This window comes from Lynx canadensis, chromosome B2, assembly GCF_007474595.2.
Source record: "Lynx canadensis isolate LIC74 chromosome B2, mLynCan4.pri.v2, whole genome shotgun sequence".
Classification (NCBI taxonomy): domain Eukaryota; kingdom Metazoa; phylum Chordata; class Mammalia; order Carnivora; family Felidae; genus Lynx; species Lynx canadensis.
Genome location: NC_044307.1, coordinates 56,784,931 through 56,807,269, shown reverse-complemented (window position 1 = coordinate 56,807,269; position 22,339 = coordinate 56,784,931).

Genomic DNA, 22,339 nt, shown 5'->3' with positions numbered 1-22,339 from the left:
ATGTGCCTGTTGGCCATCTGGATGTCTTCTTTAGAGAAGTGTCTATTCATGTTTTCTGCCCATTTCTTCACTGGGTTATTTGTTTTTCGGGTGTGGAGTTTGGTGAGCTCTTTATAGATTTTAGATACTAGCCCTTTGTCCGATATGTCATTTGCAAATATCTTTTCCCATTCCGTTGGTTGCCTTTTAGTTTTGTTGGTTGTTTCCTTTGCCGTGCAGAAGCTTTTTATCTTCATAAGGTCCCAGTAATTCACTTTTGCTTTTAATTCCCTTGCCTTTGGGGATGTGTCGAGTAAGAGATTGCTACGGCTGAGGTCAGAGAGGTCTTTTCCTGCTTTCTCCTCTAAGGTTTTGATGGTTTCCTGTCTCACATTTAGGTCCTTTATCCATTTTGAGTTTATTTTTGTAAATGGTGTGAGAAAGTGGTCTAGTTTCAACCTTCTGCATGTTGCTGTCCAGTTCTCCCAGCACCATTTGTTAAAGAGGCTGTCTTTTTTCCATTGGATGTTCTTTCCTGCTTTGTCAAAGATGAGTTGGCCATACGTTTGTGGGTCTAGTTCTGGGGTTTCTATTCTATTCCATTGGTCTGTGTGTCTGTTTTTGTGCCAATACCATGCTGTCTTGATGATGACAGCTTTGTAGTAGAGGCTAAAGTCTGGGATTGTGATGCCTCCTGCTTTGGTCTTCTTCTTCAAAATTCCTTTGGCTATTCGGGGCCTTTTGTGGTTCCATATGAATTTTAGGATTGCTTGTTCTAATTTCGAGAAGAATGCTGGTGCAATTTTGATTGGGATTGCATTGAATGTGTAGATAGCTTTGGGTAGTATTGACATTTTGACAATATTTATTTTTCCAATCCATGAGCAGGGAATGTCTTTCCATTTATTTAAATCTTCTTCAATTACCTTCATAAGCTTTCTATAGTTTTCAGCATACAGATCCTTTACATCTTTGGTTAGATTTATTCCTAGGTATTTTATGCTTCTTGGTGCAATTGTGAATGGGATCAGTTTCTTTATTTGTCTTTCTGTTGCTTCATTGTTAGTGTATAAGAATGCAACTGATTTCTGGACATTGATTTTGTATCCTGCAACTTTGCTGAATTCATGTATCAGTTCTAGCAGACTTTTGGTGGAGTCTATCGGATTTTCCATGTATAATATCATGTCATCTGCAAAAAGCGAAAGCTTGACTTCATCTTTGCCAATTTGGATGCCTTTGATTTCCTTTTGTTGTCTGATTGCTGATGCTAGAACTTCCAGCACTATGTTAAACAACAGCGGTGAGAGTGGGCATCCCTGTAGTGTTCCTGATATCAGGGAAAAAGCTCTCAGTTTTTCCCCGTTGAGGATGATGTTAGCTGTGGGCTTTTCATAAATGGCTTTTATGATCTTTAAGTATGTTCCTTCTATCCCGACTTTCTCAAGGGTTTTTATTAAGAAAGGGTGCTGGATTTTGTCAAAGGCCTTTTCTGCATCGATTGACAGGATCATATGGTTCTTCTCTTTTTTTTTGTTAATGTGATGTATCACGTTGATTGATTTGCGAATGTTGAACCAGCCCTGCATCCCAGGAATGAATCCCACTTGATCATGGTGAATAATTCTTTTTATATGCTGTTGAATTCGATTTGCTAGTATCTTATTGAGAATTTTTGCATCCATATTCATCAGGGATATTGGCCTGTAGTTCTCTTTTTTTACTGGGTCTCTGTCTGGTTTAGGAATCAAAGTAATACTGGCTTCATAGAATGAGTCTGGAAGTTTTCCTTCCCTTTCTATTTCTTGGAATAGCTTGAGAAGGATAGGTATTATCTCTGCTTTAAATGTCTGGTAGAACTCCCCTGGGAAGCCATCTGGTCCTGGACTCTTATTTGTTGGGAGATTTTTGATAACCGATTCAATTTCTTCGCTGGTTATGGGTCTGTTCAAGCTTTCTATTTCCTCCTGATTGAGTTTTGGAAGAGTGTGGGTGTTCAGGAATGTGTCCATTTCTTCCAGGTTGTCCAATTTGTTGGCATATAATTTTTCATAGTATTCCCTGATAATTGTTTGTATCTCTGAGGGACTGGTTGTAATAATTCCATTTTCATTCATGATTTTATCTATTTGGGTCATCTCCCTTTTCTTTTTGAGAAGCCTGGCTAGAGGTTTGTCAATTTTGTTTATTTTTTCAAAAAACCAACTGTTGGTTTCGTTGATCTGCTCTACAGTTTTTTTAGATTCTATATTGTTTATTTCTGCTCTGATCTTTATTATTTCTCTTCTTCTGCTGGGTTTAGGCTGCCTTTGCTGTTCTGCTTCTATTTCCTTTAGGTGTGCTGTTAGATTTTGTATTTGGGATTTTTCTTGTTTCTTGAGATAGGCCTGGATTGCAAAGTATTTTCCTCTCAGGACTGCCTTCGCTGCGTCCCAAAGCGTTTGGATTGTTGTATTTTCATTTTCGTTTGTTTCCATATATTTTTTGATTTCTTCTCTAATTGCCTGGTTGACCCACTCATTCGTTAGTAGGGAGTTCTTTAACCTCCATGCTTTTGGAGGTTTTCCAGACTTTTTCCTGTGGTTGATTTCAAGCTTCATAGCGTTGTGGTCTGAAAGTATGCATGGTATAATTTCAATTCTTGTAAACTTATGAAGGGCTGTTTTGTGACCCAGTATATGATCTATCTTGGAGAATGTTCCATGTGCATTCGAGAAGAAAGTATATTCTGTTGCTTTGGGATGCAGAGTTCTAAATATATCTGTCAAGTCCATCTGATCCAGTGTCTCATTCAGGGCCCTTGTTTCTTTATTGACCGTGTGTCTAGATGATCTATCCATTTCTGTAAGTGGGGTGTTAAAGTCCCCAGCAATTACCACATTCTTATCAATAAGGTTGCTTCTGTTTATGAGTAATTGTTTTATATATTTGGGGGCTCCAGTATTCGGCGCATAGACATTTAAAATTGTTAGCTCTTCCTGATGGATAGACCCTGTAACTATTATATAATGTCCTTCTTCATCTCTTGTTACAGCCTTTAATTTAAAGTCTAGTTTGTCTGATATAAGTATGGCTGCTCCAGCTTTCTTTTGGCTTCCAGTAGCATGATAAATAGTTCTCCATCCCCTCACTCTGAATCTAAAGGTGTCCTCAGGTCTAAAATGAGTCTCTTGTAGACAGCAAATAGATGGGTCTTGTTTTTTTATCCATTCTGATACCCTATGTCTTTTGGTTGGCGCATTTAATCCGTTTACATTCAGTGTTATTATAGAAAGATACGGGTTTAGAGTCATTGTGATGTCTGCATGTTTTATGCTTGTAGTGATGTCTCTGGTACTTTGTCTCACAGGGTCCCCCTTAGGATCTCTTGTAGGGCTGGTTTAGTGGTGACAAATTCCTTCAGTTTTTGTTTGTTTGGGAAGACCTTTATCTCTCCTTCTATTCTAAATGACAGACTTGCTGGATAAAGGATTCTCGGCTGCATATTTTTTCTGTCTAGCACACTGAAAATCTCGTGCCAATTCTTTCTGGCCTGCCAAGTTTCAAAAGAGAGATCAGTCAAGAGTCTTATAGGTCTCCCTTTATATGTGAGGGCACGTTTACCCCTTGCTGCTTTCAGAATTTTCTCTTTATCCTTGTATTTTGCCAGTTTCACTATGATATGTCGTGCAGAAGATCGATTCAAGTTACGTCTGAAGGGAGTTCTCTGTGCCTCTTGGATTTCAATGCCTTTTTCCTTCCCCAGTTCAGGGAAGTTCTCAGCTATTATTTCTTCAAGTACCCCTTCAGCACCTTTCCCTCTCTCTTCCTCCTCTGGGATACCAATTATGTGTATATTATTTCTCTTTAGTGTATCACTTAGTTCTCTAATTTTCCCCTCATACTCCTGGATTTTTTTATCTCTCTTTTTCTCAGCTTCCTCTTTTTCCATAACTTTATCTTCTAGTTCACCTATTCTCTCCTCTGTCTCTTCCATCCGAGCCGTGGTGGTTTGCATTTTGTTTTGCATTTCCTTTAAAGCGTTTTTCAGCTCCTCGTGACTGTTCCTTAGTCCCTTGATCTCTGTAGCAAGAGATTCTCTGCTGTCCTGTATACTGTTTTCCAGCCCAGCGATTAATTTTATGACTATTATTCTAAACTCACTTTCTGTTATATTATTTAAATCCTTTTTGATCAGCTCATTAGCTGTTGTTATTTCCTGGAGATTCTTCTGAGGGGAATTCTTCCGCTTGGTCATTTTGGATAGTCCCTGGTGTGGTGAGGACCTGCAGGGCACTTCCCCTGTGCTGTGGTGTATAACTGGAGTTGGTGGGCGGGGCCGCAGTCGGTCCTGATGTCTGCCCCCAGCCCACCGCTGGGGCCACAGTCAGACTGGTGTGTGCCTTCTCTTCCCCTCTCCTAGGGGCGGGATTCACTGTGGGGTGGCGTGGCCCGTCTGGGCTACTTGCACACTGCCAGGCTTGTGATGCTGGGGATCTGGCGTATTAGCTGGGGTGGGAAGGCAAGGTGCACCGCGGCAGGGGGGGCAGGCTTAGCTCGCTTCTCCTTAGGTGATCCACTTCAGGAGGGGCCCTGTGGCAGCCGGAGGGAGTCAGATCCGCTGCCGGAGGTTTGGCTCCGCAGAAGCACAGCGTTGGGTGTTTGCGCGGAGCGAGCAATTTCCCTGGCCGGAACCGGTTCCCTTTGGGATTTTGGCTGGGGGATGGGCGGGGGAGATGGCGCTGGCGAGCGCCTTTGTTCCCCGCCAAACTGAGCTCTGTCGTCCGGGGGCTCCGCAGCTCACCCTTCCTTTGTCCTGCAGCCTTCCCGCTTTCCGAGCAGAGCTGTTAACTTATGACCTCCCAGACGCTAAGTCGCGCTTGCTGTCGGAACACAGTCCGTCAGGCCCCTCCGCTTTTGCAAGCCGGGCTCGGGGGCTCTGCTTGGCTGGCGAGCCGCCCCTCCGCCCCGGCTCCCTCCCGCCAGTCCGTGGAGCGCGCACCACCTCGCCGCCCTTCCTACCCTCTTCCGTGGGCCTCTCGTCTGCACTTGGGTCCGGTGACTCCGTTCTGCTAATCCTCTGGCGGTTTTCTGGGTTATTTAGGCAGGTGTAGGTGGAATCTAAGTGATCAGCAGGACACGCGGTGAGCCCAGCGTCCTCCTACGCCGCCATCTTCCTGTCGAGAGAACATCTGACTCTTGATTTTGGCTCAGGTCATGATCCCAGGGTCATGGGATCAAGCCCCATCTTGGGCCCTGTGCTGAGCATGGAGCCTGCCTAAGATTCTCTCTCTCTCTCTCTCTCTCTCTGTCTCTCTGTCTCTCTCTTTCTCTCTCTCCCCCTGCCCCTCTCCCCCACTTGCTTTCTCTCTCTCTCTCTCTCTAAAATAAAAAAAAATTAATTTAAAAAATAAAAAATTGTGGAACGTCTGTCAGCCCAGGCTGCCATAACAAAATACTACATAGTAGTTGGAATAAACAACAGACATTTATTTTTTCACACTTTTGAGGATCTTGAAGTTTAAAATCAAGGTGCCAAAATCAAGATGCCAGCAGGACTGGTTTCTGGTAAAATCTCTCTTCATGTCTTGTAGACTGCTGCTTTTCTCATGGTGTCTTCACATGGCCTTCCCTCTGTGCATTGGAATAGAGAGATGTCTGGTGTCTCTTCCTCTTCTTATAAATCCTATCACATTAGGGCCCCATCTTTCTGAGTTTATTTAACCTTAATTACCTCCCTAAAGGCCCTATCTCCAAATAAGGTCATATTGGCAGTTAGAGTTTCTACATATGAATTATGGAGGACACAATTCAGTTCTTAACAAATGGGATCCAACTAATCTAGAACCTCTTTCTGACAAAAAAATGAGACATTTCCAAAATTAATCAGTCTTCTTCTACATGACTCGTTAAGTAAAAACTTTGGATAAAAGAAAATCTTACTCCCAATTAAAATATATTTATAAAAATATCCTGTTGCTTTAGGCAGACTGTCACCATGCCTAATTCATCTTTAGTCAAACAGACAAATTTATTGATTTGTATCAATCCTGATAACAGCAATAATAGATTCTATATACTTAAATAGTAATTATGTGTTAAGTGGGATAGTGGTAGTTAACTATCAAATATTTATAATTGAGTCTCTAGCTAAACAGTGAGTTAAGAAAAGTCCATGAGGGGCGCCTGGGTGGCTCAGTCGGTTGAGCGTCCGACTTCGGCTCAGGTCATGATCTCACGGTCCATGAGTTCGAGCCCCGCGTCAGGCTCTGTGCTGACAGCTCGGAGCCTGGAGCCTGTTTCAGATTCTGTGTCTCCTTCTCTCTCTGACCCTCCCCCATTCATGCTCTGTCTCTCTCTGTCCCAAAAATAAATAAACTTAAAAAAAATTAAAAAAAAAAAAGAAAAGTCCATGATATGGAGTTATACTTTCCTAATATGGATAATGCATTCTTCACGTACTAGAGATTAGTGTTTAACTGTATCCCTTTAAGAAGTATTGTGTAGAGGAAAATTTTCTATATTAATATGCCAATTCAAATTATTCTATAATTTTAATAGATATTTTAGCATTTACTTTTTCATAAGGCTATTCATTTCCCAATAAACCAGATAATTAAAGCATTTACAAATAAGCAAGCTAGAAAATATTTATTTTAACAGGTATTGCATAGACACAAATTTCTTTTAAGTATGTTTAATGACAATAAAATGATATTTAAATGCACTAGTAAAGCTTACTAACAAATCTTTTTGTATTCAAAGTGAATATTCTACAGAGTACCTGGTTTACAATTCCAGTGGCCATGGAGTATTCTAGTGACAAAAATTATTTTTAAAATACGTAAGTACATATACATACATACATATGTAAATATACATATTTATACAATTTACATATGTAAATATACATACAAACATAAATGAAAACAACAAAATTATTCATAAGCAATCTATATTGACTTGTTAAAATGAAAATAAAATATCCATAAAGTTAGAAAATTTAACAAGTAGCAAGTAAAACTTCCAAATCTGCAAATATTTTCTCTTCCAACTGTAGCCATTTTAAGAATTTATGTTATCTTACATTTCATTATACATAGAAATGTATTAATTTGAACCATATAAGATTACTAATTGTTAACCAGCAATTTTATGACTCAAACTAATAATCCATATGATTCTATATCTTATTTTTTTGATCTAATAATATATTTGTATACTTACTATATTAGAAAATATACTTTATTTAGATTAAATATTATTATGCAGATATAAATAGATTTAATTTGACTGATGCTCTTTTGATGAAAATTTATGGATCTTTTTGCTATTGCAAACTTTATAGATGTATCTTTATATATGTACACATATATATTTATAAACACCTAATAATGAAACTATTGTATCCAAATGATACACATTAAAAATTTTTGTACATATACTTAAATTACTCATCACGATTGCTCCCCCCCATAGCACACACACAACTTTGTCAGAACCAGGTATTACTTACGGTTGATAAAATTAGTGTCTCATTTATTTAGCTACAAGTGAGTTGAACATTTTTTCATATGTATTCATTTATCTTTGTGTTTCTATTTCCCTTTCAGTATATTGGCTATACATATACTTTGTTCCTTTTAATTTTATTGATTTGTAAAACAGTGATATTCATATTCCTTGTAAACTCTTTATAAGACAACTGGTGCTTTAGAGGTGCCTGGGTGGCTCAGTCGGTTAAGTGGCTGACTTCGGCTCACGTCATGATCTCACAGTTAGTGAGTTTGAGCCCCTTGTCAGGCTCTGTGCTGACAGCTCAGAGCCTGGAGCCTGCTTCAGATTCTGTCTTTCCCTCTCTCTCTGTCCCTTCCCCATCACTCTCTCTTCAAAAATAAATAAACATTAAAAATTTTTTTAAAAGATGGTGCTTTGTCATATATCTTGTAATTTTTCTGATTTTGTTTTCTTTTTTGATTACTTTTTAAAGTTTTTATTTATTTTGAGAGAGAGTGAGAAAACAAGTGGGGGAGGAGCAGAGAGCGAGGGAGAGAGACAGAATCCCAAGCAGGCTCCAGGCTGTCAACGTGGAGCCCAGTGGGGGTCTCGAACTCACAAACCCGTGAGATCATAACCTGAGCTGAAATCAAGAGTCCAGTGCTTCACGACTGAGTGACCTAGGCACCCCTGATTTTATTTTCTAAAGTCACAAATAAATTTATTCAGCTTTTGTTTTTAGAAATCTTGGGTTCATTTTTACTTCAATCCTTGCTCCATCTGGAATTTATTTTAATATAGAAGTGAAGATGATATTTAGCTTTATATTTCTTTCCAAAAAATCTGTTGTCACTATTGAAATGACCCATCAGTCTTTTTAGCATGCACCTCACCAAATTTTCTCATTATTTTATGTACATTTTTAAACTTAATAATCTTGGATTTTCCAAGTAAAGAGATAATTTTGCCTGAACTAAAAAAAAGTTTAGGGGGGCCTGGTGGCTCAGTCTGCTAAACATCTGACTCTGATTTTTGTGGCTCAAGTCATGATCTCACAATTTGTGAGTTCAAGCCCCATGTCGGGCTCTGTGCTAAGTGAGGCACCAGCTTGGGATTCTCTCTCTCTGTCTCTCTCTCTCTCTCTCTGTCTCTGCCCCTTGTGCATGAGTACACATGCTCTCTCTCACTTTCTCTTTCTCAAAATAAATAAATAAACTTGAAAAAAAATTTTTTAAGTTAAGAGTTAAAAAAAGTGTTAATTCCATGATAATAATTATTGAATTATCTAGAGGGGAAACTTTATAAAAGGTATGGGTCTAAAGGTTAACCTTTGGAGAATATCAAATATCATTTTACATTTAATGTTGGAAAGGGTAAGAAAAATAAGTAAAGTAGAAGTTTCTCTCAGAGGAATTGGAAGAGGAACATGAGGGAATACTGTTGCATAAGTCAGAGAACTTAAAAAAAACACTAAACCTGGTGAAAAAAGCAATTTGGACTCATTTATATGCAAAAAATTAACATTAGAGATCAAGGAAGGTATAGTATGAGTAAAAATGTCTGAGTTTGGGGCGCCTGGGTGGCGCAGTCGGTTAAGCGTCCGACTTCAGCCAGGTCACGATCTCACAGTCCGTGAGTTCGAGCCCGCGTCAGGCTCTGGGCTGATGGCTCAGAGCCTGGAGCCTGTTTCCGATTCTGTGTCTCCCTCTCTCTCTGCCCCTCCCCCGTTCATGCTCTGTCTCTCTCTGTCCCAAAAATAAAAATAAACGTTGAAGAAAAAAAAAATGTCTGAGTTTGTAGATTATTCTTTCTAGAATTTTGAGATGAAAAGAAAAGAGAGAAACAGTGGAAACTCTTTAAATCAAGTAAAGATGTTTTTAACCTGAATTTGAGATTTGTGAAATTTTAAAGGCAAAAGAGAAGTCATTAGAGGCAGTGGGTGAGTGAGAAAGTTTGGGGCAAGCTAAGGATAGAATGCCAAACTAAAATATGTATTATTCCATAGGGTTAGGCTAGGCATTTGGGAAACCCCAAAACAACTAATGTGAAAATTAGCTGAATGACATCTAAGCTATTCAAATATGAATGTAAAGAAATATTCTAACAGTATCCAAAAATATCTGTATTGCTTAGTAATATCCATAACTTTCATTGAAAAGATAACACAAAGTTAAGAGAAAACACTTGAAGTGTTGCAAATGGGGATTTAGGCAAAATTAAGGGCAAAATTTAAACATACAGATGCTCCAGTAACTCAGAAGACAGTGCCAATTAACCTAAACTGATGTCATATGAAATTCTTCCTGAGAACTGAAATTTCTAAAACACAAAATTATAAATAATAAGAGCATTGGGTTTATTATCTGTTAGGTATCTGTCTTAGGCTGATAAATCATAGATTTTAACAAAATTCCTTTTATTAGTAAATATATTCACCTGTACCTGTCAGAATATTTCTGTATTCTTTGTGAGCACCAGTGGGCTTTATTTCCTCTTAATGTGTATGTGTGTGTGTGTGTGTGTGTGTGTGTGTATGTACATACACATATATATACACACACACATATTTACAAATATACATATATATATATACACACATACATAATATGTATATGTATCAGCAGATAAAAATCCATCATAAATATGTCCCAAAAAGGTCTTTTGGAAAGTGCATTTTCCAAAAATTATGTAGCATTTATATTTTATCCAGACTAAACTTAAAATTAATGGTGGCTTTCACGTAATCATGGCAAAGCAATTTTAAATAGATATTTCTCTTTTTTTTGCAGTATTGGGATAAATAATTTAAATTTCTCCATAATCTATATTAGGTTATATTTATTTTACTTTGATTAGATTGAAAACTGACTTTATTGCTGTATTTCTTGAACATTTCAAGGTAATTTTCATGGTCTAACCGAACAAACACATCTTATTAGTCTCTCCCTGTGCTGTAATAATTTAAACAATCTTATTTGTACTTAAATACAAAGGAAAAGTCAATCTAAGAGGGGAATTTAGCAAGACAAATGGTCACTATATTTTAAGAATTATTTTTCCCAAAACCTGACTGGCATTCAATTAGATAAGGAAGAAAACCAGACAATGAGGAACTTGGTAGCATTATCCCTTGCATTTGACAATTTGCCATAACATTAAGCTATTTCCTGAATTAAAATTGCTATTGTTTTCAATTCTCCACAGATGAATATAAAGTCTCCATTTTGAGAGACCACGTGGTCTTGCTATAGTTTATGAATCCCTTGAAAGAAACCATGAGAAAAGAAGTAATATTGGCATACCCAGTATATTAACTCTTTTTCCTTTTTATAATTTTATGTTTGAAAATAAAATATACTACATGTATTCTTGAGTGTGTCTTTATTTCAAGGTCTTGAATGTAAAATAACTCTACTTTTGGTCTTTTACAATTTCGATGATGTAGGAATTTTAAAATGTCGTAGTCCACCCCCTCTCTGTGGCTGCAGCTTTCTTCAGGACAGATAGATAAATTGTAGACCTTCTAGAGTCAGTCTTAACTTCTAGAGTTCCCAAGGACCATTCAATTGAGAAATGATATTTCTCAAAAAGAAATGTAGCATTCATCTTTTATTCCAAACAAACCTAGATATTAATGGTGGCTTTCAGAGAATGATAACAAAGCAATTGAGCCTTATTTTTTATAGAAGAATACTTCAGTTTAAGTGTTCTGTTTATTTTTTAAGAAATGCTGAAAACACATTGCTTTGATTAATAATTTCCAAGAGCCTCCTAGGAACTTAATATGCAACTTCAGGTTTTCATTGACAAGGGATTTCCCACTTTTCATTTTAAATGTAATTAATTATTTCCATGTATATGATGTTAATATTACAGCATGCTGTGTTCCCAACTGAAGAGACAGTTCAGTGTTAGGCTTTTTCGTATTTGCCTTTGATCTTTATCTTAAAGAGCTCCTGGTAGCAGAAGCTTAATAATTTAGAGCCACAATCTTGACAAAAATCAGGAAGAAAAATGAAATTAGAAAAGATGATAAAAGGTAAAAATAAATAAAAGTAGAATTACATACTTTTCTTAAATAAGAAGCTCTCAGGAGTTCGTGGCCAAACAGATTATGCTGGGAGTACTGGAAGAATTGTAGATGATATTCCTGCAGTTTACACACTTCGTAGGAAACGGAGACAACCTACTTCAGAATTGGGCCACATATGCCACTGGGTGTGTGTGGGAAGTACAGATAATGAGGACTAGGAAAAGGGGGGAAATACTACATTTCAGGAGTACTCAACTGTTCAAATTCTTTGTGACAGCTCCTATTCACCAATATCCAAACTAAAATCCCACTTGCTCTTATCTACAATGGACAAATGGGAGATATTGGCAGTAAGGAGGCAGATAAAGGAAACCATCCAAACTATGAGGTATGTCTGGATGGCTGTTCCGAGGTAATTTTTGGAATTCCGAAGAATAATCTTTTAACTCAAACATCTAACAGTAAGATAACACAGCCTTGAGAATAGAGCTCAAAATAAATATGTGGATATTCTGGACTATAAAGTTTGTTTAATAATGAATAGAATAAGGGAGAAACAGATAAAATGAAAATAGAAAAGGTAATAGTATTATATGTTACACTCAGAAAAATTTCTTATAATCAATTTTTTCAGTAATATGATTCCTATATTTCTTATGTCTAGCAACAAATGAGGCCAATAATCTCCATTTATTGAAATATTTTGTATTATTGACATTAGTCCCTTGGATAATTTGTCTTTCTAAAAAAATCAATCAACTAGAATAAATTGCTTCTCTATGATATATTTAGTTTTTTGAGTTAACAGTTTAAATTTTGTATTCAAATTCATACTGGCAATTCTTCCAATAATTTATACAAGTTAATATATTCATATTTTCCAGGAATCAATCCTTATTCCTAAAAATATTAAGAGATTACAAGTTATTTCATCAGGACTCCTATGTGGATCAGTTGGTTAAGCATCTGGCTCTTGATTTCGGTTCAGATCATGATCTCACAGTTAGTGAGATCGAGCCCCACATTGGGCTCTGTGCTGACAGAGCAGAGCCTGCTTGGAATTCTGTCTCCTCTGTGTCTCTCTGACCCTCCCACATGCATGCTTTCTCTCTCTCTCTCTCTCTCTCAAAATAAATAAATAAACATTTTTAAAAAGGTTAATTCATAACATCATGAAGTGAGTTCTATCATATGCCGAAAAAAAAACCAAAAGACTTGGGTCAGGAAGGCATTCTTTAAAATTTTACCCTATCAACAAATAATCTTTAAGCACTGATTTTATGCAAAGCAGTTTGCTAGGTTCTATGAAGTATAAGAAACAGCAGCTCCAATATTCTTAAAGAATATTGCCACTGACCTTGTTCTGATTGCCATCTTTTCTTACCTTTATTGTTAAAATAATTATGTAATTGTTCTTTCCTCATCCATTTCCTTCTCCTTCAAAGCTGCATGAATTCTCCTGTCACACCCTTCTCAAAATTTTCCTATTTTTTCCCTTGCCCTAAATTGCTTAATATACAGTCCAAGATTTTCCAATATGCGATTCCAGTCGATTTCTCTAGTGTTACCTTTACCAACATCCCTCCCATGTACACTATATACCCACATCACCAAAATACTCATTCTGCAAGAATTTTGTGATTTTGCAGCTTTTCCCTTGAATTGACATGCCTTTATCTATTTATATTCATTTCTTGTTCATCAAATTCATATTCAAATTCCACCTATTCCAAGAAGTCTTCCCTTATCTTTTTCTACCTTGAAAGAAATATCTCCTGTTCTGTGTTCCAACACCACCTAGTATATTATGGTGTTATTTCATTCTTCTTTTGCATCACATTTAATTGCTTGTTTGTCTCCCCTTTGTCTTGAAACTATTTCAGTGTCTTTTATTGAGGAACTCTTCAAATCCTTTTTAAAATTTTTTTATTTAAATTTCGGTTAACATATAGAGTAATAAAACTAGTTTCATGTGTACCATATCATGATTCAACACTTCCATATGAAACCTGCTGCTCATCACAACAAGTGCACTCTTCAATCCTCATCACCTATTTAACCCATACTGCTACCCACCTCCCCTCTGGTAACCATCAGTTTGTTCTTTATAGTGAAAAGTGTGTTTCTTTGTTTGCTTCCATCTCTCTCTTTTTTCCCTTTGCTTGTTTGTTTTTTCTTAAATTCCACAAATGAGTAAAATCATATGGTATTTGTCTTTCTCTGTCTGACTTATTTCACTTAGCATAATATTCTCTAGCTCCATCCATGTATTTGCAAATGGCTAGATTTCATTCTTTTTTATGGGTGAATAATATTCCATTGTCTGTATATGTGTGTGTGTGTGTATACAGACAATGGAATATTATTCACCCATAAAAAAGAATGAAATCTAGCCATTTGTGTATATATATATATATATATATATATATACCACTTCTTCTGCCTCCATTAATCAGTCAGTGGACACGTGGGCTGTTTCCACAATTTGGCTATTGCAGATAATGCTGCTATAAACATCGGGGTGCATGTATCTCTTTGAATTAATATTTTTATATTCTTCAGGTAAATACCTAGCGCAATTGCTGGCTCATAAGGTAGATCTATTTTTAACTTTCTAAGGAAACTCCACATTGTTTTCCAGAGTGGCTGTACCAGTTTGCACACCCACCAACAATGTAAGAGTGTTTCCCTTTCTCCACATTCTCACCAACACCTGTTGTTTCTTGTGTTGTTGACTTTAGCCATTCTGGTAGGTGTGAGGTGATAATCTCACTATAGTTGTGATTTATCTATCCCTGATGATGTGATGTTGAGCATCTTTTCATGTGTATGTCTTTGGTCATTGTATATCTTCTCTGGAAAAGTATCTATTCATGTCATCTACCCATTTTTTAACTATACTATTTGTTTTTTGGGTGTTGAGTTTGACAAGTTCTTTATAGATTTTGGATACTAACCCTTTATCAGATATGTCATTTGCAAATATCTTCTCCCATTCTGTACATTGACTTTTAGTTTTGTTTATTGTTTTCTACTCTATGCAGAAGTTTTTTATTTTGATGAATTTCTAATAATTTATTTTTGCTTTTGTTTCCCTCACCTCCAGAGACATATCTGGAAAGAAGTTGCTACAGATGATGTCAAAGAGGTTACTGCCTGTGTTCTCTTCTAAGATTTTGATGGTTTCCTGTCTCACATTTAAGTCTTTAATCCATTTTGAATTTATTTTTGTGTTTGATGTAAGAAAGAGGTCCAGTTTCATTCTTTTGCATGTGGCTGTCCAGTTTTCCCATCATTTGTTAAAGAGACTGCCTTTTTCACATTGGATATTCTTTCCAGCTTTGTCAAAGATTATTTGACCATATAGTTAAGGGTTCATTTCTGGGTTTTCTATTCTGTTCTATTAATCTATGTGTCTGTTTTTGTGCCAGTACCATACTGTTTTGATCACTACAGCTTTGCATTATAACTTGAAATTCAGAATTGTGATGCCTCTGCTTTGCTTTTCCTTTTCAAGATTGTTCTGGCTATTAGGACTTTTTTTTTGTGGTTCTGTACACATTTTAGGATTGTTTGTTCTAGTTCTGTGAAAAATGATGGCAGTATTTTGATAGGGATTGCATTAAATGTGTAGATTGCTTTGGGTGGTATAGACATTTTTTTAAAGTTTATTTGTTTATTTTTGAGACAGAGAGAGAGAGCATCCACATGCAGCTGGGGGAGGGGCAGAGAGAGAAGGAGACAGAGAATCCTAAGCAGTCTCTGCCCTGTCAGTGCAGAGCCAGATGCAGGGCTTAAACCCACAAACCATGAGATCATGACCTGAGTCAAAACCAAGAGTTGGTTGCTTAACAAATTGAGCCACCCAGAACCCCTCTTTGGGTACTATAGACATTTTAACAACATTTGGTCTTTCAATCCTTGAGCATAGAATGTCTTCCCATTTCTTTTTTTTTTTTTTTTAATTTTTTTTTTCAACGTTTATTTATTTTTGGGACAGAGAGAGACAGAGCATGAACGGGGGAGGGGCAGAGAGAGAGGGAGACACAGAATCGGAAACAGGCTCCAGGCTCTGAGCCATCAGCCCAGAGCCTGACGCGGGGCTCGAACTCCCGGACCGCGAGATCGTGACCTGGCTGAAGTCGGACGCTTAACCGACTGCGCCACCCAGGCGCCCCAAGAATGTCTTCCCATTTCTTTTTTTTTTTTATTTTTTTTTTATTTATTTTTGGGACAGACAGAGACAGAGCATGAACGGGGAAGGGGCAGAGAGAGAGGGAGACACAGAATCGGAAACAGGCTCCAGGCTCCGAGCCATCAGCCCAGAGCCTGACGCGGGGCTCGAACTCACGGACCGTGAGATCGTGACCTGGCTGAAGTCGGACGCTTAACCGACTGCGCCACCCAGGCGCCCCTGTCTTCCCATTTCTTAATGCCATTTTTGATTTTTTTTTTTATCAGTGTTTTATGGTTTTCAGAGTATGGTCTTTCACCTTTTTGGTTAGGTTAATTCCTAGGTATCTTATGGTTTGGGGGGCAATTGTAAATGGGATTGATTCCTTAATTTCTCTTCCTGCTGCTTCATCATTAGAAATTCAACAGGGTTCTGTACATTGATTTTGTATCCTGCAACTTCACTGAATTAATTTATCCATTCTAGCAATTTTTTGGTGGCATCTTTTAGATTTTCTTTACAGAACTCTATATAGAGAGGATCATGTCATCTGTAAATAGTGAAAGTTTTGCTTCTTTCTCGCCAATTTTGATGGCTGATTATTTTTTTTCTGTTTGTTTTCTGATTGCTATGGCTAGAACTTCCAGTACTATGTTAAATAACAGTGGTGAGAATGGACATCCTTTTCTTGTTCCTGACTGTAGAGAAAAAGCTGTCAGGTTTTTCCCACTGTGGATGACATTAGCTGTGGGTTTTTTTATATATGGCTTGTATTATATTGAGGTATGTTCCCTCTAATCCTACTTTGTTGATTTTTTTGAGGGTTTTTATCATGAATGGATGTTGTACTTCAAATGTTTTTTTTAGGGGTGAAAAAATTATGTCAGTGAATAAAAATGTCTTTTCCTCTAGGTTGCCCATTAGATAAAGGCAGGACCATATTGTGGTTGCTCTTGCCTTAATCAATAAATATATGCTGATATTGATTGAAGGTAATATAAATTGAATTGTTTTCAACACCAATGAGATGGTAAATGCTTCAAAAAGAATTTTTATAAATAAAGAGGGGACCTGAGGTTTGCTATGCAAATTCATACTAAAATGAAAATCCTTTAAGTCATAAATCACTTTGTAAGTTTCGTGTCTTATCAGACACAGTTTATATTTCAAATTATGGAGGGATTGAAAGTTGTAAGAGTAAGAGCAATTTCTGATATGTTAAGTTATTATCAAAGCAAATGTTTATTTTATAAAGAACCAATGGGGTTATTTAACCCTAGAAACTTTTGTTTGAATATTACTGGTTCTGGCTAATGAATGAGAAATTAATAGAAGAAAAATAAAAGAGTACAAGTGTATACCAGACTTAAGAAATACTAGAATGAGGGGCACCTGGGTGGCTCAGTTGGTTGAGCATCCGACTTCGGTTCAGGTCATGATCTCATGGTTTGTGAGTTCGAGCCCCACGTCGGACTCTGTGCTGATAGCTCAGAACGTGGAGCCTGTTTCAGATTCTGTGCCTCCCTCTCTCTCTCTCTCTGCCCCTTCCCTGCTCACGCTCTGTCTCTTGCTCTCTCAAAATAAATAAACATTAAAAAAAAATAAAGAAATACTAGAATGAGAAACACCCATGGCTTATCTAATTAAACCATGTGTGCTGGTTCCAGATACATTTGATGGCAGGGACATTTGCCTGGAGGGCAATGTTCTTCATGAAAATATTTAAATGTATCCATGCACTTTATTTATTTTTATAAGCCATTATATCATTCATCTATGTATTTCCAAAAATTCCTTGAATCTATTAATAGTTTCGAGTTGTATCACAGCTTTAACAGATTCTACCTACTGACTCAAGCCAGTCAAACCAAATAATATTTACCAAGTGCCTGTGATAAACCAGCTTCTATTCTGATCAATGTTATTCAAAGGCATAACAGCAGACTCTGTTTTAAGAATGTTGGCTGACATAAACACTGTTATAAAAGAGCATGATGAAACAGCCAGTGGTAATTTGACGCAAGTATTACAAGAACCCTGAAGAGAAGCTCTTAAACTGTACTAGTAGGGGTGGAGTTGGCTTTCAGGAAAAATTGAAGACTGTATGAAAACTTAAGGCAAAGTTAAGCAGTTGGAAGAGAGGGAAGATGGAAGAAGAAATGGAAATTTCAAGCAGAGGAGAAAGTGTGATTAAAGCAGGGAGAAGCATGAATCAGCAAAACTGGAAACTACTGACAGTTCAGGGTTGCTGAAACATAAACCATTCTCAAAGTGGAATAAAAGGAGTGACCAGTATTTCTAATATCTTAGAATTTTATAAGTAAAACTATGGTTGCTTTCTCTTTTGTGTTACACATTTAGAAAAAAAATTCTGACCTTTTAGGGGTGACTGTGTGTCTCAGTCGGTTATGCGTCCAACTTTGGCTCAGGTCATGATCTCGAGGTCCATGAGTTTGAGCCCCACGTCGGGCTCTGTGCTGACAGATCAGAGCCTGGAACCTGCATCAGATTCTGTGTCTCCCTCTCTCTCTGCCCCTCCTCTGCTCGTGATCTATCTCTCTTTGTCTCTCAAAAATAAATAAACAGAAAAAAAATTCTGACCTTTTAGGACAACAGTCATAATAGGTAAAATGATAATGACATATATCATACAATATATAATTAGATATTGTAGATAAATATGTATTAGGTATAATAGTATGAATGTATTATATGTATATTATATGTATAATATGTATGTACTATATATACAATTATGACACATATTATGTTATATATATATTATATAATAAAATTTCTTAAAGACTTATGTGCCAGACATTGCGCCAAGTCCTTTGCATCTATCATCCAATTTTATCCTCCCCAAATCATCTGAGGTATGTAGGGTTATCAGCCCCAATTTACAGAATAAAGAAATAAACTTACTTGTCCAAATTTTACTGTTACCAGTATTGGAATCCAGATAATCTTAGGTTCCCTCACTGAACACTTATTTCTCTGTCTCTTTTTGAGGTAGTAATTAACCTTTCACTAATTGCGTTTTCAAGCAAAGAACTTTTCAAGTGACAAGTTTTTGTTCTAAGTCATTGCTTGTCATTTTCTCTGTTCTCCAGAATGATGTGGAATTTTCTCTGGAAAAAAACAGGATCCCATTTGTCACTGGTTTTCTTTGAGAAATAATTATTTTTGCTCCCCAAAGCTCTTTAAGTCTCTACCCCACTTTTTGTCACTTTCTAAATTATAATTATCCATTCAGTCATTCAGGATTAGATCATGGTTATTACATTTTTAAATCTGTTCTCTCTTCTGTCTTTGAACTGGCAAGTTTCTCTCAAAAAGTGGATGTACTTTTTCTGCTTTTTGAAGGAGATGATGTACCTAATGCTAAGACAACATCTATACTGTGACTTCTTAACCTTGATTAAATTAACTTTCTATTCTGAATCTACCCCATATCATATTTCTCCCTTGAGCTCAGACAAAATTAGTATGAATTTGTATTGTTCTTGTTTTTGTACCTTTAGAAACCTTGAATTATATTTCTGACACTTAAAGAGAGAACTATTGCGGCAATTTAGGCAACTTTCTTTTGATTTGTTATAATTAAATCCTGACCAGTCTCACCCCAAATTCCTTTTTTTTCCTCAATATTTCTCAACTAAAAAAATAGTTATGTGTGAGGCTTTTACCTTATGCTGTAGGTTTTTACTTCCTAAAATATTGTGGATTTAAAACTTAAAAAAATGTATTTCTATCATAATAGAATTTGTGATTTTCTTTCAATGTTTGAACAAATCATAGCATCGTCCTGTAAAAATAGCACTTCAGTGGAGATTAAAAACATCCAGCTCTCCATTTGCCCCAACTCAAAGTCTTAATGCACTATATCCTTAATGTGAATCGCCTACTCTTTTGACCAGTGGCTCTCAGATGTTAGTGTGAAAAATAATCACTTGAAGAACTTGTTAAAATGAAAATTATCTGGCTCCAAACTAGGATGCCAGGGTGGGGTACAAGGACATCAGTCACAAGCTTCATTATACGATACTAATGCAGTGTGTGCGTCCTCAGGACATACTTCAGAATCACTGCATGAGACCTGCTACAAAACACTCATTTTCTCAGAGCTCTGCTTTTGCTAGGGAAGCTCCTTGACATGCCTTCCGTGGAAGCTCATATCTCTTATTTTTTTTTAATAATTTTATTGAGGTAAAAATTTATGTTCAGTAAAATGCATTTGCTGTAAGAATACAATTCAAGGATTTTTAGTAAACTTATTAAATTGTATAATCACTATCACAACCCAACTTTAAAATATGTCCTGTAGCTTCAAAAGTTTCCTTATGCCCCTTTGCAGTCTGGTGTTTGCTTTCTGTCTCTACATATTTACCTTTTCTGGACATTTCAGTCATTCACTCTGTGGTCTTTTTTTGTCTGCTCTCGTTTATTAAGTATATGGATTTGAGATCTATCCATGTTACAGTATGTATCTATCAGTGATTTGTTCCTTTTCATTGATGAAAAGTATTCCATTGTATGGACTTACCATGTTTTAAAAACATCTATTCTTGGGGCGCCGGGTGGCTTGGTCGGTTAAGCGTCCGACTTCGGCTCAGGTCATGATCTTACGGTCCGTGAGTTCGAGCCCCACGTCGGGCTCTGTGCTGACAGCTCAGAGCCTGGAGCCTGTTTCAGATTCTGTGTCTCCGTCTCTCTGACCCTCTCCTGTTCATGCTCTGTCTCTCTCTGTCTCAAAAATAAATAAACGTTAAAAAAAAAATTAAAAAAAAAACATCTATTCTTCAGTACACAGATAATTTGACTTGTTTCAAGTTTTTGGCTTTTATGAATAATGCTGTGGTAATTTATGTATCAATCTATGTGGACATTTTTAACATTTTTATTTTTCTTAATTTTTATTTTCATGTAAGTGGTTTTTATCACCAGGTGTCAGGGGTGCTTGGGTGGCTCAGTCAGTTAAGCATCCGACTCCTGATCTCAGCTCAGGTCACAATCTGTGTGTTGGACTCAGCACTGGTCATGGAGCCTACTTAAGATTCTCTCTCTCTCCTTCTCCCTTCCCCTTCCCCCTCCTCATGCATGCTTGGAGGGACTGTCACTTGTACTTATACCTTTTATACTTCTTTCAGTGTTCAATGATGATGTCATATCTGGGATTCCAACAGCCACTGGGGGCCATAAATTAACCTAGAAGATAGAAGCCATATCCTTGGGTAGAACAAAAAATAGAACAAAAAATTTACTAAGTTGGAACGGTCCAAAAGCTCACCCTCACTTCTGATACCAACTGCAAATTGAAAAGTCCCCAAGACCACCCTTAGTTTCAATAATTTGCTAGAGGACTCATAGACCTCACGGAAAGATCATGATTATGGTATATTACAGTTAAAGATACAGATTAAAATTAGCCAAGGAAAGAGGCACATAGGGCAGAGCCCAGGAAAGTTCTAAACACAGAGCATCTAGCTTCTAGCTTCCAGTTTTTTGTCTTCTGACAGAGTTGTAGACAGCATTAATTTCCCAGCAATGATGTGTGACAATATGCACTGACTATTGTCAGCCAGGATGCTCACCAGAGCCTTAGTGTCCAGAGTCTTTATAGAGACTCAATAATGGAAACCCTGTAGGGTCTCCTACACCCATAAGCCTGACTTTACTCGAATTCCACTGATGCCATGTGACCCAAAGCTCCCATCCTAAATCACTTTGTTACCCTCTTGTCCGTCCCAAGGCCCCCAACCTAGATCACATTCTTGCTGTGACACAAAGTTCTCATCCCAAATCACATTGTTTCATATGACTGACCTAAGGCCCTGAGGTGTACACAAAAATATTTTTAACAGACAAGATATCCTAAGGGATTAGAAATTACCTCCTAGGAGCCAAAGGCCAGACTTCCCCTTGAATAAGGTTAAATTCTTTATTACAGAGACTGTCTACTAAGAGAATTTACTATACTCTCTAATGACAACATGAAGCCAAAATAATGTATTTGGACTTCCTATCTCTAGACTTTCTTAATGTGAGGGATTTTTATCTTATTTATGTCACTTTTGTAGAATAGGCTTTTTGCCATATTCAGCCAAACATCATCCTAAACAACCAACATGGGTTATGTAACAGATAACCCATAGAATAGAATGCACTCTATAACTTTGCCCTAACAATATATGAAAGACCTAAGAAGAAAGAAAGATAGTTTCTTTAAAAAAAAAAAAAAAAACTTTTATCAAAATATATGCAATTGTTGTGACTACATGAACTTATATAACTATAGTATAACTATCCAAATGTAAGAATATCATGTAAAGATACAACTAAATGAGGAATGGGTAACAACATTTTGGAAGAGGGAGTAAAATGCAGTCATATACGCCAATATTAAACATTGTTAACAGGTAGATGGGGGTGCCTGAGTAGCTCAGTCAGTTAAGCGTCCTAATTTGGCTCAGGTCATGATCTCACAGTTTGTGGGTTTGAACCCCGCATCAGGCTCTGTGCTGACAGCTCAGAGCCTGAAGCCTGCTTTGGATTCTGTGTGTCTCTCTCTCTGCCCCTCCCCCACTCACACATTCTCTCTCTCTCTCTCTCTCTCTCTCTCTCAAATATTTAAAAACGTTTTAATGTAGATGATAATGTTGAAAAATTTCTCCATG